The sequence below is a fragment of the Grus americana genome, chromosome 21, assembly GCF_028858705.1.
Source record: "Grus americana isolate bGruAme1 chromosome 21, bGruAme1.mat, whole genome shotgun sequence".
Lineage (NCBI taxonomy): Eukaryota > Metazoa > Chordata > Aves > Gruiformes > Gruidae > Grus > Grus americana.
Window position 1 is genome coordinate 9505511 of NC_072872.1, and position 15700 is coordinate 9521210.

The window sequence follows — 15700 nt, forward strand, 5'->3', positions numbered from 1 at the left end:
GAGCCGGGCGGGGAGACCACTCGGAACCGGGAGGAGGAGGGGGGGCGGACGCCGTGTCGGAGCCGGTGGCGGCGACGCGGGGGGGCTGGCCGGCGGCGGGCTGGGGGTTCAGCCCGGAGCCGCGCTGCGGAGCTCGGGGCTGCTATCGGGCTCGGCGAGGTTTGCGGGTGAGTCGGCGCGAGGGCACGGGACGGTGTCCCCGCAGGGTCAGGAAGCACGGAAGGCTGCCTCCCGCGGCACGCCGGGAGTTGTAGTCTTACGGTACGCGCCTGCCATGCGGCGTTTGCCACTGCGTGCCGGGAGGTGTCGTTTTCGCGAACGTGACTGCCGGACAGCCCGAATTGCTCTCGCACGAGCACGAGGTTTGGTTTTGTTGTCGGTTTCGAGTGGTTTTCTGCAGGCTTCCAGCCGCCCCCGAAAAGGTGTTTTTTTTCCCCGCCCCTTCCCGCCTTTATTTGATGCCCCGCCCCCGGGCCGTCCCCCTGGCCCCTCTTTTTCCCACGCTGCTGTGATTTTCTTTGCTTGTCTTTACCTCTCCTTGTCTCTCTTTTCTTCTGTCCTGCCCCCTCTTCCTCTCTCCCTTTCTCTGTCTTGTTCTACTTCTCCCTCTTCTTTTTCTTGCTATGCTTTTGTCCTGCTTCCCTCTATCTTTTATTTTCATCTTCTGTCTCTGTCCTGCAGCCTTCATTGTTCTTTCCTTGTCCATCTCTTTTTCCTGATCTGCATCCATCTCTTTTCTTCCCACAGTTTCTCTCTCCCATTCCCTGGTGTTTTTTTCCTCTCTGCACCTGTATGTGCCGCTCCATGTCCCTGCCTTCCTATCTCTCTCCCTCCTTCTCTTTCTCTGTCTCTTTGTCTTGCTTACTGTTGCTGGTTGGTTTTTTTTTTTTTTCTATTATTCATTCTGTATCTCACTGTTCCTCCTTCCTGTTCATCTCTTACTCTCTCTGAGTCTCTGTCCTTGTTTCTTCTCTCTTCTGCATCTGTCATTCTCTCTCTGTCACTCTCATTGGCTCTCTATCCCAGCGTCCTACTCTTCTTGCCTATTTTGCAGTGTCCCGCTTTTTGTCTACTTGTCCCTCACCTGTCTTATATATCCCTTTGTCCTTTTCCTGTCTTTCCTTGTCCCTCCGGCCACCTACCCATCACTGTCTGTTTTGGGGGGATTTTTTCCTTTCTCTGTCACTCTGCTTTGGTCCTGTTACTCTACTGCTCTCTGTGTCTCTAATGTTTCTTTCTCCATCTCTCACCTACTCTTTGTCTTCTTTTTTTCTGTCCTCCATTCTCCCCCTAAGTATTTGTCTGTACATCTCCATACCCCTGCCTGTCCCATCTGTTCTCACTATATCCTTCTGCCCAGCTTATTGTCCCATTATTCCCCTCTGTCCCGCTCCCTGGCCTTTTTTCTCATCCTGCAGTCCGTCACTGGTTTTTTCCTTTTCTGTTTCTTTGTCTTGTTGTCTTTTTTTTCTCCTCCTCAACTCCTCTGGCTCAATCTTTTTCTCTCCCTCCCGCCTTCTTTATTCCTCTCAATTTCTCCCTTGCTCTGCGTGTTCTGCTCCCCGCTCATCATTTTCAGTCTTTCCCTCTGTTGTGCTCCCTAACCCTGTTTTTCTTCCGCCACATCCCTGCAGGGCTCCTCATCACTTTTTTAGTGATTTCTCCATCTTGCTATCTTTTTCCTGACTTTTTTGACTGCCCCAGGGATGGAAACGCAGCCCCACGAGTTGCCATGGACTGACACAGACCGCACTGGAACAGGGTGAAGCTCAAGAACACCTGCAGTACATTGATGCTATCATTGTATGGGGCAACTCAGCAGCAAAAGTTTTTGAGAAAGGGAAGAGAATAATCCAAATTCTTCTGAAAGCCGTTTTTGCTCTAAAGCAGAGTAGGGTCAAGGGAGCTGCAAAGGAGATCCGCAAGATGGATGCGGTCAACAAAATAACAGCTACGTCTCCACCAACTAACAAAAAGGAAACGCAAGCTTTCTTAGGTGTTGTGGGCTTGTGGAGGATGCATATCCCAAATTACAGTTTGATTGTAAGTCCTCTTTATCAAGCGACCCGGAAGAAGAACGATTTCAAAAGGGGACCTGAGCGACGGCAAGCTTTTGAACAAATTAAACGGGAAACAGTTCATGCAGTCCCCCTTGGGCCAGTCCAGGCAGGACCAGATGTAAAAAATAATGCGCTCTACACCGCAGCCAGGGAGAACGGTCCTACCTGGAGTCTCTGGCAGAAAGCACCAGGGGAGACTCGAGGCCGGCCCCTGAGGTTTTGGAGTCAGGGATACAGAGGATCCGAGGCCCGCTACGCTCCAACTGAAACAAGAGGAATTGGCAGCATACAAAGGGGTTCGAGCTGCTCCAGAAGCAATTGGTACCAAAGCGCAGCTCCTCCTGGCACCCCGACTGCCGGCGCTGGGCTGGACGTTCAAAGGGAGGGTCCCCTCTACGCGTCACGCGACTAATGCTACAGGGAGTAAGTGGGCCGCACCGATGACGCAGTGGGCTCGAACATGCGCAGTGCACGGGTATTAACGTATTCATCAAGGTCACGTTGCTCGCATCCTCGGGATCCAAATGTGATGCTCCTTGGCTCTGCCCCCGACGCACGCCAAGCCCCGCCCCCCCGACGCACGCCAAGCCCCGCCCCCCCGACGCACGCCAAGCCCCCCGACGCACGCCAAAGCCCCGCCCCGCACGCCAAGCCCCGCCCCTCACGCAGACTCCGCCCCGGACGCACGCCAAGCCCCGCCCCTCACGCAAACTCCGCCCCGGACGCACGCCAAGCCCCGCCCCTCACGCAAACTCCGCCCCCGACGCAAACTCCGCCCCCGACGCACGCCAAGCCCCGCCCCTCACGCAAACTCCGCCCCCGACACAAACTCCGCCCCCGATGCACGCCAAAGCCCCGCCCCTCACGCAAACTCCGCCCCCGGCGCAAACTCCGCCCCCGACGCACGCCAAGTTCCGACCCTCACGCAAACTCCGCCCCCGACGCAAACTCCGCCCCCGATGCACGCCAAAGCCCCGCCCCTCGCAAACTCCGCCCCCGACGCACGCCAAGCCCCGCCCCTCACGCAAACTCCGCCCCGACGCAAACCCCGCCCCCGACGCACGCCAAGCACCGCCCCTCACGCAAACTCCGCCCCTCACGCAAACTCCGCCCCGACGCACGCCAAGCCCCGCCCCTCACGCAAACACCGCCCCTCACGCAAACTCCGCCCCCGACGCACGCCAAAGCCCCGCCCCTCACGCAAGCCCCGCCCCTCACGCAAACTCCGCCCCCGACGCACGCCAAGCCCCGCCCCCGAGCAAACCCCGCCCCGACGCACGCCAAGCCCCGCCCCTCACGCAAACACCGCCCCTCACGCAAACTCCGCCCCCGACGCACGCCAAAGCCCCGCCCCTCACGCAAGCCCCGCCCCTCACGCAAACTCCGCCCCCGACGCACGCCAAGCCCCGCCCCCGAGCAAACCCCGCCCCGACGCACGCCAAGCCCCGCCCCTCACGCAAACTCCGCCCCGACGCACGCCAAGCCCCGCCCCTCACGCAAACTCCGCCCCGACGCACGCCAAGCCCCGCCCCTCACGCAAACACCGCCCCTCACGCAAACTCCGCCCCCGACGCACGCCAAGCCCCGCCCCTCACGCAAACTCCGCCCCGACGCACGCCAAGCCCCGCCCCTCACGCAAACACCGCCCCTCACGCAAACTCCGCCCCCGACGCACGCCAAAGCCCCGCCCCTCACGCAAGCCCCGCCCCTCACGCAAACCCCGCCCCGACGCACGCCAAGCCCCGCCCCTCACGCAAACTCCGCCCCGACGCACGCCAAGCCCCGCCCCTCACGCAAACTCCGCCCCGACGCACGCCAAGCCCCGCCCCTCACGCAAACACCGCCCCTCACGCAAACTCCGCCCCCGACGCACGCCAAAGCCCCGCCCCTCACGCAAGCCCCGCCCCTCACGCAAACTCCGCCCCCGACGCACGCCAAGCCCCGCCCCTCACGCAAACTCCGCCCCGATGCACGCCAAGCCCCGCCCCTCACGCAGCGCACAGCGCATGCTCGCTCGGTGCTGCCGCCTGGCGACCAAATTTCGGTACTGCAGCGGCAGCGCCGCGCATGCGCAGTGCAGCGCCACGGCCCCTCCCCGGAACCGGCTGCCGGCAGCCGGTGTGCAGGGGCTGCTGTGAGCAGAGGGAGGAGCGGAGGCGTCGCCGGGCTGCGGCTGCACGGAGGGAGAAGGTGAGCGGGGCAGCGGGATGGACCGGCGGGTCCCAGGGAAAGCCCCGAGGAGGGCGGCGGCAGCGGTGCCGCCTCCGAGGAGAGGCGGGGGGGCGGCGGGGTCCGTGTCACAGAGGGGAGGGGGGCTGCCCGGAGCCGTGCGGCGGGTGGGGGGGTGCGCGCCGTGTCGGAACCGGGCGGGGAGACCGTCCGGAGCCGGGCGGCGGGGGCTGCCCGGAGCCGGCGGGCGTCCGCGCCTTTCGGAGGTGACTAAGGGGAGGCGGGGGCGGGGGAGGTCCAGCCCGGAGCCGCGCTGCGGAGCTCGGGGCTGCCGTCGCGGCTCGGCGGGGCTTTCGGGTGAGTCGGCTTTCGGGTGAGGGCACGGGACGGTGTCCCCGCAGGGTCAGGAAGCGTGGAAGGCTGCCTCCCGCGGCACGCCGGGAGTTGCAGTCTTGGGGCACGCGGCTGCTGGTCGGCCATATTGGCTCCCCGGAGCACGCCGGGAAGTGTAGTCTTACGGCACTCTAATGGCTGCCACGCGGCGCTTGCCAGTGCGTGCCGGGAGGCGTCGTTTTCGCGGACGTGGCTGCCGGACAGCCCGACTTGCTCTCGCAGGAGCGCGAGGTTGGGGTTTTTTTGCTGGTTTCGAGTGGTTTTCTGCAGGCTTCCAGCCGCTCCCGAGCAGCGGTGCGGCCGTGCTACGAGAGCGTGAGTGCGCGTGGTGAGGCGTTGCCCGGTGTCCCGAGACGAGCACTACCGGTCGGACTCTCCGGAAGCCTGTCCGGCAGCCCCAGGCCGCCCCCGAGCCCTGGCGTGAAGGCGGCAAGCTGGCCCTCCCCTGTGCTGCTTTCTTCCTGAACGGGGGTGCTGGCGGCAGCGGCAGCAGCGCGGGGAAAGAGCGGCATCTCCGGAAGCCCCTGCAGAAGGAGGAGGGTCTCCGGCCAGGGCCGACCTCCGGTAGTAACGGCCACTGCTTTTTCCTTCCCTCTCCCAGGCCATGCTGAGGACGTGGTTGCCCGTCCCTCCCTTGGGGATGCCGTCGACTGCACCCGCCTCGCCTGTGCCTGGCCTGGCTCGCCTCGTGGCGTGGGGGCGAAAAGGGACAGGCGGCAGAGCGCTTACCGGCCGTGGACAGGAGCTGCCCTAAGGGAAGCTGGAACGGCCCGAGAAAGGTGAAGAAGAAGAAGAAGAAGAGATGGAAGGCTCTCCGGCCAGCAGCTGCCTCCCGCTGCAGGCAAGAGAGCGCCTGCCTCGCCGGGTGAGGAAAGATCCCTCGTTGCGCTCCGTGGCAGGTCAGGCTGCCGACGGGCACCGCAGGGTTGCCACGCGTAACCCAAAGCACGGTGCGGCCGCGTACCGAGCGAGGGAGGGAGGGAGGCTACTCATCTAGGAAGACTCATCTCCTCGGAGCTGTAAGACACCCGTGTATTCTCTTAGGCGGAGGACAGCCGAGCGACCGGAGTGACAGCAAAGGAAAGGCGGAGAGCAGGAGAAAGAAGCGTCTGCGCTGGCAAGCTCTCCTGGCAGCGCCGAGAGCCAGAGCTGCAGTGAGTCCTGGGCCCGCGGGGCCCCATCGCCTCTCCTCTGTGTCGCGGGCCCTCCTCTGCCCCCCTCGCTTTCCCACCCCGCTGTGGCGTTTTTTGGTTTGCTTTCTGCTCCCCGCTATGTTCTTTTTCCATCTCGCTCTGACGGGCTGTCTGTCCCCACCTTTTTTAGGTCCTCGCTCTCTCTGCCCTGTAGCCCGTGGCTATTGTTTCCTTCTCTCTCTCCCTGTCTCTCTGTCCGGCCCCCAGCCACTGTTTCTGCATTCCTCCCCCTCGGTCCTGTAGCCCGTCGGTATTTCTGCCGTCTCTGGCTCTCTCTGTCCGGCTCCTCGTTCCTGTTGTTCGAGGTCTTCCTTCTCGGCTCCGTAGCGAGTCATCGTGAGTCTCTCTCTTTCTCCGTCCCTCTTGAGCCTCTTCCCTGCCCCTCGTTTCGAAGGCCCGCCTCTCTGTCCCGGCACCAGTCGCTACGGTTCCTTTTCTCCGTCTCGTTCCCTGTCCCTGTTTTTCTAAAGTCTCCCCTCTCTGCCTCCTAGCCCATCGGTACCTTTTTCTTTCCCCGTCGCGGTTCGTCTGGCTCCCTGTCCCTCCTTCCTTCCCTCCTTCCTTCCCTCCTTCCTTCCCTCCTTCCTTCCCTCCTTCCTTCCCTCCTTCCTTCCCTCCTTCCTTCCCTCCTTCCTTCCCTCCTTCCTTCCCTCCTTCCTTCCCTCCTTCCTTCCCTCCTTCCTTCCCTCCTTCCTTCCCGCCCCGCAGCCCGTCCCTTCGTTCCTTTCTCCTTCCCTCTCTGTCCCTCTCCCGGTCCCCGGCTTTAAACTCTGCTTCTCTGCCCGGTAGCTCGCCACCGTCTTACCTTTCCCCGTCTCTCTCTCTCTGTCCAGCTCCCTCTCTCGAATTTTCAATTCCTCCCTGTCACTGCAGAAGCCTGTCGGGACTTTTTCCCCTGCCCGGCTTGCCTCTCCCTGTCTCGCGATTCCTCCTTCTCTGCCCTCTTAGCCGCGACCGTTTTTATATTCTCCGTCTCTCTCTCGGTCCGCCTCGAGATCCCGATTGTTTTTTAAAGGGACCGAATCGTCGAGGTTGGCAGAGACCTTTAAGATTATCGGGTGGAACCGCGAACCTGGCGCTGGCAAGTCCCCCTCTGCCCCGCAGCCCGTCCCTTCCCTTCCGACGGCCTCTTTCTCCACCTCTCTCTGTCCGGCTCCCGGCCCCTCTTTTCCACTTCCGCCCTCTGTACCCTGTGGCTTTCCCCCTCTTCTTTCTCTCTCTGTCTCTGTTTGAGGAGGAGCAGCTGCCGCCCCAGCGTTCGCACCCCGTTCACGGTGTCGCGCGCACGCTTCTTCTCGGGCGCGCTTCCTCCTCCTCCTTTGGGCTCGACCCGAGGCTTCCGGCAGCAGTCTCCGGGTGTCGGATTTTGTAAAATAATTAACGTAACTGAAAGGTGCAGCGGCGGGATCGGCCCGGGCGGGGCGCCTCCAAAGAGAGGGACCCGGAACAAAGAAATCCCGGGGCCGTTACACGCTTGGGTCCCGGACACCCGCCCCTCGCGCGCTGTCCGCGCGTCCCTTAGTCCCGCGGTGACTTTTGGTCTGGGGTCTTCTACCGTCGTCTCAGATTCTTCTTCTGTATAGCTGTGGGCGGTGCGTTATTCTACAGGTGCTGCTGCGCCGATGCTCCGTACGTTCGCAGTAACGGGTAGAGCGGAAGGCTCCGTGGCCAGGGAAGAGCGGCACGGACACGTTCCTGCTTGGTCCGTTGCACCGGAATTTCGACGGCTGGGTTCGGCCGCTAAATTGATGGCGCTACCGGAAGAAATTTCAGAAAAGTGAGTACTGTGCTTGTCTTTAATCTTTTAAAGTAATTTTTCTACGGGCGCCCGGTCCGTGGCTTAGATATTTGGTTTGCAGCGAAACAGACCCGGAACGTTGCTCCAAGTAGCGTTCCGATTCGCTGAAATTCCCCGTAGTCAGAGAGCAAGAATCGTGAATATTGCTTGGCGGTTTGAAATCTCAGGTTTTCTCTGAAAGCTGACCTGCCAGAATGAGCCGAAAGCAGGCCGAATGCCAATAGGGATGCCGCAGAAAAGGTCCTCTTCTTGACAGGAGAAGAGCTTGGCGAAACGTCAGCGCCGTTTCCTGTAGGGCCTCCGACGTACCGGTTCAGCAAGCGTGGGCTTTGTGCGATTCCCTCGGGGACGATCGCGAACAAACGTTGTACGGCAGAGAGTATCTTAGCTTACTTTCCATCTCCTGCTCGGTTACTTGCAGAATATTTAATTTGGCGTCGCACGGACCCAGAGGGACGGGTCCCCAACTCATGCTGGTAGGGCAACCCCAGTACCAGCCGGTAAAATCGGAAAAGAGTACGATGTTTTGAAACGTTTGCCTTGCGAGGAGAAGGGCCGTCTCTCGTTAGGCAACTGAATTCTATGACCGATTTCCACGCCTCACGCGCGTGCGTGCGCGCACACGCGCCCCCCCCCCCCCCCGCCCCCCCCCCCCCAACAGGCAGGCTTTGAAGGAGGCAGTCCCTAAGGCAACGCGATCTAAAACGTGGAAGTTTTTTTTCTATTTTTAATAGTTTCTTACGGATAGGGTTATGATTTAGAAATACGTTCGCCTACCGTTCCTTAACTGTGTGGTTTTGGTTTTTATTTTTTCAAAGAAAGGGTGGCTTTTTCGTCGATCTCTTTGTGAGAGTATCAAATCAGGTGGCGGTAAATACGTAGAAGCAACTAGGCGTACTACGGCGTGTACCGGACAGCGTTGGCGTGCCGCTCTGCTAGCAGCGGAGAGCCAGATGAGTATGCCCGTGGTAAGTACTTGTTCTGCCTCTGGCTGAACGGAAAGATTCTCATGTTGAGGGTTCCTGGGCTTGTCTGTGTGATTAGCGTTACTTTTTTTTTTTTTTTTTTTAATATGAAACAGGGTCAGATAATTGTTGATGAGTGGGACTTTGCGTACTCCTTTAGGTAGCTTTTCGTACTGAACCTTAGATCGGTTAAAAAACTTAATCTTTGTGCGGTTTACGCGTTTTGTAGCATCTGTGGCAGAAACAACTACAACTACATTTATCCTGTAGGTAAGCTGAAAATAAAAATGCGGTTTCTCACCTGATTTTTCTTTCGGAGGAACTCTCGCCCCCAGCGGCTGGTTTTTTTGCTAGTGTTGTCGGGGGGAAGGAACGGCGGTGCTTGCCTGGTTTCTTCCCCTAGCCAGGGACCTGAAACTTTTTCCTCAGCTGTTTCACTAGAAATTTACAAGTGTCGGTGGTCAACAGTGGCAGAGAATTGGGTGGCATTTTCAATTTCAAAGGGAAGGAACATGTTGATGTTAATTCTGTTACCAAAAGTGAAGTACCAGCTGCTTCCTCTTTCTAGATCTTCTCTCCTTTCGCCGTCCTCCCCGAGGGGTAACGTGGCCACGCTGTATACCTTTTCTGTTCTGGTACCATTCGTTTGATACGCAGGAGTGCTGTGAAATAAATAGAAGGGCTACGGACAGACATCTGCCATCGTTGCGGCTGCCTTAAATCGTGTATTTGTCCCTTTAGCCCGTCATTTCCTTTCCGCTCAGTTGAGTTACGTGCAGCGTTAGGTTCCAGTCGAGAGCGGTGCCGCTGAACAGCGCTCTCGGAGCGTGTGCGGAGGAGGGCGACCGAGATGGCGAGAGGTCTCCGAGGCAAGACTTAGGGGGAGCGGCTGAGGTCACTTGGTTTGTTCAGCTTGGAGAAGGGAAGGCCGAGGGGTGACCTCATCACAGTCTACACCTTCCGCGATGGGGGACGGCGGAGGGGGAGGCGCTGACCTCCGCTCTCTCCGGTGACCGGCACTAGGACCCGAGGAAACGGGACGAAGCTGCGTCAGGGAAAGTTCAGAGCGGACGTTGGGAAAAGGCTTTTCACTGAGAGGGCGGTCGGTCAGTCATGGAACAGGCTCCCCAGGGAAGCGGTCGCGGCCACCGAGCCTGTCAGGAGTTCAAGGAGCGTCTGAACGATGCTCTTAGTCGCACGGTTTAGTTTTAGGTAGTCCTGCGTGGAGCGGGGGCTCGGTCTCGGCGATCCGTATGGGTCCCTTCCAACTTGAGATACTCTATGATTCTGTGAAATCTTCTGGGTTAGAAACGACCTTATTGTAATAGAGAATTCGCTGAACGTGGCTTTGTGCAAGGACTGTCGTCTTAGAATATCTTTTTTTTTTTTTTTGTCCCCTACAGATATGAGAAAAGCTCTGTCCAGAGATATGGAGACGAAATCAGTTGTACCTCATCCCGTGACACCGGAAGACATTGAGTAACTGTAAGCTGTGATGCTCAGTGAAATTACTAAGAGCGTTAAGTTTCCCGTGCCTTTGCTTTCACTCTCCCATTCTCTTGTCTTGCGGCACGTGGAAGCGACATCGGGAGCGATGGGGTGTCAGAACCAGGTCCTCCTGCCCGTCGCTGGTTTTGCTTACCTTCGCCGTCTCTGTGTACCAGTCTGCGTCTCTCTCTGTGTTCCTCAATCCCTGTCCTCTCTTCTCTGTTCTGCTTTGTTTCGCTGCGTATGTCCCGTTCCCTGTCCCACCTTTATCCTTCCTTCCTTCTTCCTTGCCTTTTTCTTTGTCCTTTTGTCCTGCTCCCCGACCCTGTTTCTCGCTCCATCTGACCGTCCTTTTCCTGGCACCTCTGTGTCTCTGCTCCTTGCCCCCGTCTTTCTCTCCCCTCTGCCCAGTCCTCGTCTCCCTCTTTTGTCTCTCTGTCCCTCTGTCCTCCTTCTGCCTCTGCCCCTCTGTCCTGCTCCCTGCCCCTCTGTTTCTCACTCTGCCCCAGCGTCCCGCTCCCCGGTCCTCTTTCCCTCTGCTGCTCTCTCCTTCTCCCTGCTCCCCAGCCCGGTTCTCTCACGCTCCCGCTTCCTTTTTTTATTCTCTGTTGCTCTGTCCTGCTCCCCGTGTCGCTGCCCCTCGCCGTACCTCTCGGTCCGGCTCCCTGCCCTTATTCTCTTTTCCTCCCTCGCCGTGGCGCTGCCCGCCCAGGGTAGTTTCTGCCTCTCTGTCCCGCTCCCCGTCCTTGTTTGTCGGTCGCCGTCCCGCTGCCTCTCTTCCTGCCGCTTCTTCCTCCCTCTCTGTCAGGCTCCCTGTGCCCGTCCTTCACTCGCCATCCCTTTCCTTGCCTCGCGCTTTCTCGCTCGCCGCCGCCGCCACCCCCCCACCACCCCCCCCCATCCAGCTGGCTGCCACTTTTCTCCTCTCTTCTAGCGTCCTGCAGCTGGCTCCTCGGTTTTGGCGGCAGCCTGCACATAGCAGCCCAGCTCTCCAGCAGCCTGACGGACCGACCGTGTGTCTGTTCCACGCCGGACTGGTGAGCGTGGCTCTGGGTAGGACAGCCGAGGTGCCCCAGGGCCGGGCCCCGAGCCCCAGTGCGGAGTCTCTCCCGGGACCGGCTCTGTGTTTGACTGAATAAACGCTTGCGGTCTCTTTTGCCGTGCCGGCTGCGTTGGCGCTTCCTTTGCGGGGGGGCTGTGATGGAGGGCAGGGGAGGAGGTGTGTGGGGGGGTCAGGCGATGGCCCCCTGTTCATGTGAGGCTCCAGCTGTGGGCTGGAGGAGCCCCAGGTGCAGGCAGTGAGGCTGCTGGTGCCCCAGGTGCGGGCAGTGAGGCTGATGGCCACGGCCCCTCCCTATAAGGGGCTGCTGGTGTACAGTGGCTGCTGTGAGCCAAGGGAGGAGTGGAGGTGTTGCTGTGCTGTGGCTGCACGGAGGGAGAAGGTGAGTGGGGCAGCCTCTGAGGAGGGGTGTGGGGGGGTGGGTGGGTGGCAGGGTGCAGGTCAGAGGCACGGAGCCGGAGGGGGGCTGCCTGGAGCCGTGTGGTGGGTGGGGGGGTCTGCACCGTGTCGCAGCTGGGCGGCAGGGGTTGCCTGGAGCTGGTGGGCGTCCGTGCTGTGTCGGAGCTTGTGGGGGGGGTGCTGGCTGGCGGTCCAGCCCGGAGCCGCGCTGCAGAGCTCGGTGCTGCTGTCGCAGCTCCGCGGGGATTTCGGTGAGTTGGTGCGAGGGAATGGGACAGTGTCCCCGCAGGGTCAGGAAGTGTGGAAGGCTGCCTCCCGTGGCACGCTGGGAGCTGTAGTCTTACGGCACTCGGCTGACAGGCGGTGCTTGCCAGTGCGTGCTGGCAGCTGTCGTTTCCCCTTTTGGAAAAGGCACTGTCTGCCTCTCACCTCAACAAAAATGCTCTAGCTCTGGTTAGCCCACACAGCTGTTCCCAGCTGCAGCACCTCCCCTGTAGCCTGTCCTATAGCCACAGACTGCTGCCTGACCCTGTCTTCACGTTAGCACGCTGGCCCTCAAAGATAGTTTATTGCACCATAAATGCTGGTGTCATTAGCATCAGTTTGGAGAAAATAGCGGCATCTCCAAAAGCTCCCCCAGAAGAAGGGGTTGCTGCTTCAGGCGAGCTACAGTCATCACTGTGGATGAGAGTTGCTGGTTGTTTCCCTCTCCCAGAGGCCAGTGGTGAGGGGTCAGTTGTTGGTTCCTCTCTGGGGATGTTGTTTGCTGCATCTGCCTCAGGTTTGTGTGGGTTGCCTTTGACCTCCTTCTCCTAGAGGCACAGGCAAAAAAGCATAGCTGGACACTTACTGGCCGCACAGAGGAGCTGCTGCGGCCCAAGCCAGAGGCCAGAAAAAGGCAATGCAGCTGAAGAATAAAATGAAGGGGATCCAGCTGGCAGCTTCATTAAAGAAACAGAGGAGGAGGACCTCCTGCAGGCAGGAGACCATCTCTCTGGGTTAAGAACACCTCTTAGCACAGTCCTTGGCAGATCCGATCTCTAACGTGCGCCGCACCATCAAAATTCCTCCTTTAGACAAATATCATAACATCCTCTGCGTAGAGAGACGTTACCCCCCAGAGAGTCTGACTCTGCAGTTTTATCTTAACCACACTTTTGCGGGAAATCGGACTAAATGTAACACAACTAATCCTATTAAATCTCGCTCGAGCCGGGCCCAGAGGGGACCAAAGGCATCGGGAGTATTTCGGTCGCGTAGCGACAAAGCTTATAAAGTACTTCCGCGTCGGGGAGGAATTCGCACTCTAGGATTGGTAACTGTGGATTTACAGATTCTCCCGAAAACTGTAGAAGTTCCAATCTGGCATCGCACCTTTTTAACTCGCGTTAAAAGGACCGATACCCCATTAATAGAAAAGCCCTCGGGATTTCATTTTTTTCTCCGATGGTTCATACCATCTTTAGGGGTGACCGAACTGGAAAAAGTGATTTTAAACCTATCAGGAGAAATTGAAAAACCGGCAAACTATACCGCTCGTGGGTTAACAACCTTGTAAATTGAAATTGCAGAACTCTCAAAAATTACCCTCCAAAATCTTACGGCCTTAGATACGATGTTAGCGTTGTAATAAGTAATTGGAGGTAATTTGGTGATCAAAATGGGTTAGACCAGAAAAAGCAATCTTTCTGCATCATTCTGCACCAGAGAACATCCAGTTTGGCAAAATGTTGCAAATTGCAGTGCTATGTTACTATGACAACTTGTATCTCTGTAACAAACTACCCAGACTTGGAGGAGCCACGATAACCGAAGAAGCCGAAAAGCCGAAAGGCACGAAAATCAACCTATAAAGGGGGCTGTTTAGCTTGTTTGCATTCGCGAGCCTTTGGTGGAGCTGCAACTCCCCGGCCGCCCAGCGCTGCTTTTGCTTTCCTACCTTAATAAATACAGATTGAATTTATAACAAATTTGGTGCCGTGACTCGGATCCAGACAGCCGACTCGGACTTCAACTCTGGGAGGGCGCCCCATCCTCGGATGGTCCCGGAGGAGATTCCGACTTAGCTCACCTGGATTTTAGGAACTGAGATAGGAAAGCAAAAAAAAAAAAAAAAAAAAAAAAAGGAGGAGAAAAGAAAAGAGATACTGCATTTCCCCGTAATTTTTGTGCACGAAGAGCCGGACGAAGACTCGGGAGTAAGTATATTGCGGTTCCGTTCGGTCGGGGTTTGGGTACCCGGAGTGCGAGTGACTGAGACGTCCACTGGGCTTAGTAGTCCACCGGGCGAAGTGAGTGTGGACCTCCTAATAGTGCGGTTCCCATTGTCCGCGAGGGCGTGGGCCACGAACGGAGGGAAGCGAGTGAATTTGAGTGAGAGAAGGCACTTTCGGAAGATGGGACAGGAGGAAAGTAAGGCTTCTGTTTCCATGCAGGAGATACGGGGTGGGGGTGGGCTCCCTGACATACCCCAGGATAGGCCTTTAGGTCAAATGATTCAATATTGGGATGATACCCCTTATCGAGAAGGGAAGTCTAAGGAGAAAATGGTCCATTATTGTATGAAAGTATGGGGAGGAAAACAAATAAGAAAAGATTTATATTGGCCAATTTATGGATCTTTGGAGGATTGGATATGTCAACAATTAAATATATATGTTAACAACAAACAACCATTTAATAAGGAGGGGACTGAATATGCCTTTTTATGGATTCTGGGCACGGCTCAGACCGCTAATTTGTTTCCATTGAAAGAAAAGAAAAATGATAAGAAAAAAAGGTGGGATATAGACGAACCTCCAGCGTCTCCCCCACCCTATGTTCCCCCTCCTCCGCTACCACAAGAACTTGAGCAGGATCTCCCTCCAACAGCACCCCCAGACCCTGGGGAAGATGCTCCTCCTTCTAATCGAATAATAACTAGAAGTCAAACTAGAGAGAGAAGAGAGGAAAATTTATTGTATCCGTTAAGGGAAACCGCTATGGGGGGGGCACAACCCGGAGTCAGATTTGTATCTGTACCTCTCAGCTCCCGGGATGTGAGGGAATTTAAGAAAGAAATGGGACACTTGTTAGAGGACCCATTAGGGGTAGCAGAACATTTTGATCAATTCCTCGGACCCAACGTTTACACTTGGGACGAGATGGAGTCTATTTTGAAGATCTTGTTCACACATGAAGAGCGAGGGATGATTAGAACAGCAGGCATGAGACATTGGGATCAGAGGCATCAGCATGGTCCCGCCGGAGATGTAAAATGGCCCCTACAGCGGCCCCATTGGGACAATCAAGACCCTGCACATAGAAATAACATGGTTGATCTCCGGGATATGATAATTCAGGGGATTAGAGATTCTGTACCTAGAGGGCAAAATATTAATAAGGCCTTTAATGAACAACAGAGGAAAGATGAAACCCCCACCGAATGGCTGGAGAGATTGAGAAAGAGTTTGCAGCTATATTCTGGGTTAGACCCCTGTCGCCTATCGTTGGCGTGACGACCTGGTTCAGGAACGGCACGACGACCAATCCCAGGTCGTTCGGTCCATCAGCTCGCGGACACCAATGTGGTGGACGGCAAATGGCGTTTATTGGTGGGCGACATAGCATTATATAGCTTGGGTTTACAACATCACATCCGTCTGCTTACGTCGTAAATTAAACACTATTGGCTATTAGGAGAGGGGTCTTATCTTTCCGTACAGCGCGACATCTTCCGGCCGCCAGGCCCTAGCTATCTACATTTCCCCCCTCCCTATGCATAAGTAAATTAGTTAAAATATAACAATTCTAAGAATAAGGTCTATTTCTATTCTTATTCTATATTATATGACACTCTTAAAAAGTATATGTTATAAATTTGAATAAAAAGATAAGGCACAATAAACGGGTGGAAGTTAGGGGGTAACCGTTAGTAATGGGGTGTAAGTCGGGGTAACTTCAGGGATAACTGGGGGTGACACTGAGTAAATACATTCTTAAAGCAGTTGCTGGCGTTCTACTAACATAATGTTAACGCTCTCTAGCCGGCTCCTAACAAACGACACAATTTTATTCACTATACAGGGTCCAAAGATCAGTGCCATCATGATCATTGTGATTGGCCCTATCAAGGTAGATATCAGGGTGGTTAACCATGGTGAATGGTTAAACCATGATGCGAACCAATTTTGTTG

General features: G+C 56.8%; 1 long non-coding RNA gene across 1 annotated transcript; it reads left to right on the forward strand.

The window, feature by feature from the left end:
* Positions 1–6510: 6510 nt before the first annotated feature.
* LOC129215912 (uncharacterized) lies at positions 6511–11224 on the forward strand. Its single transcript, XR_008580126.1, has 4 exons — positions 6511–7592; positions 8432–8581; positions 9982–10063; positions 11001–11224. It is a non-coding gene; the product is annotated as an uncharacterized LOC129215912 (long non-coding RNA).
* The last annotated feature ends 4476 nt before the right edge of the window (positions 11225–15700 follow it).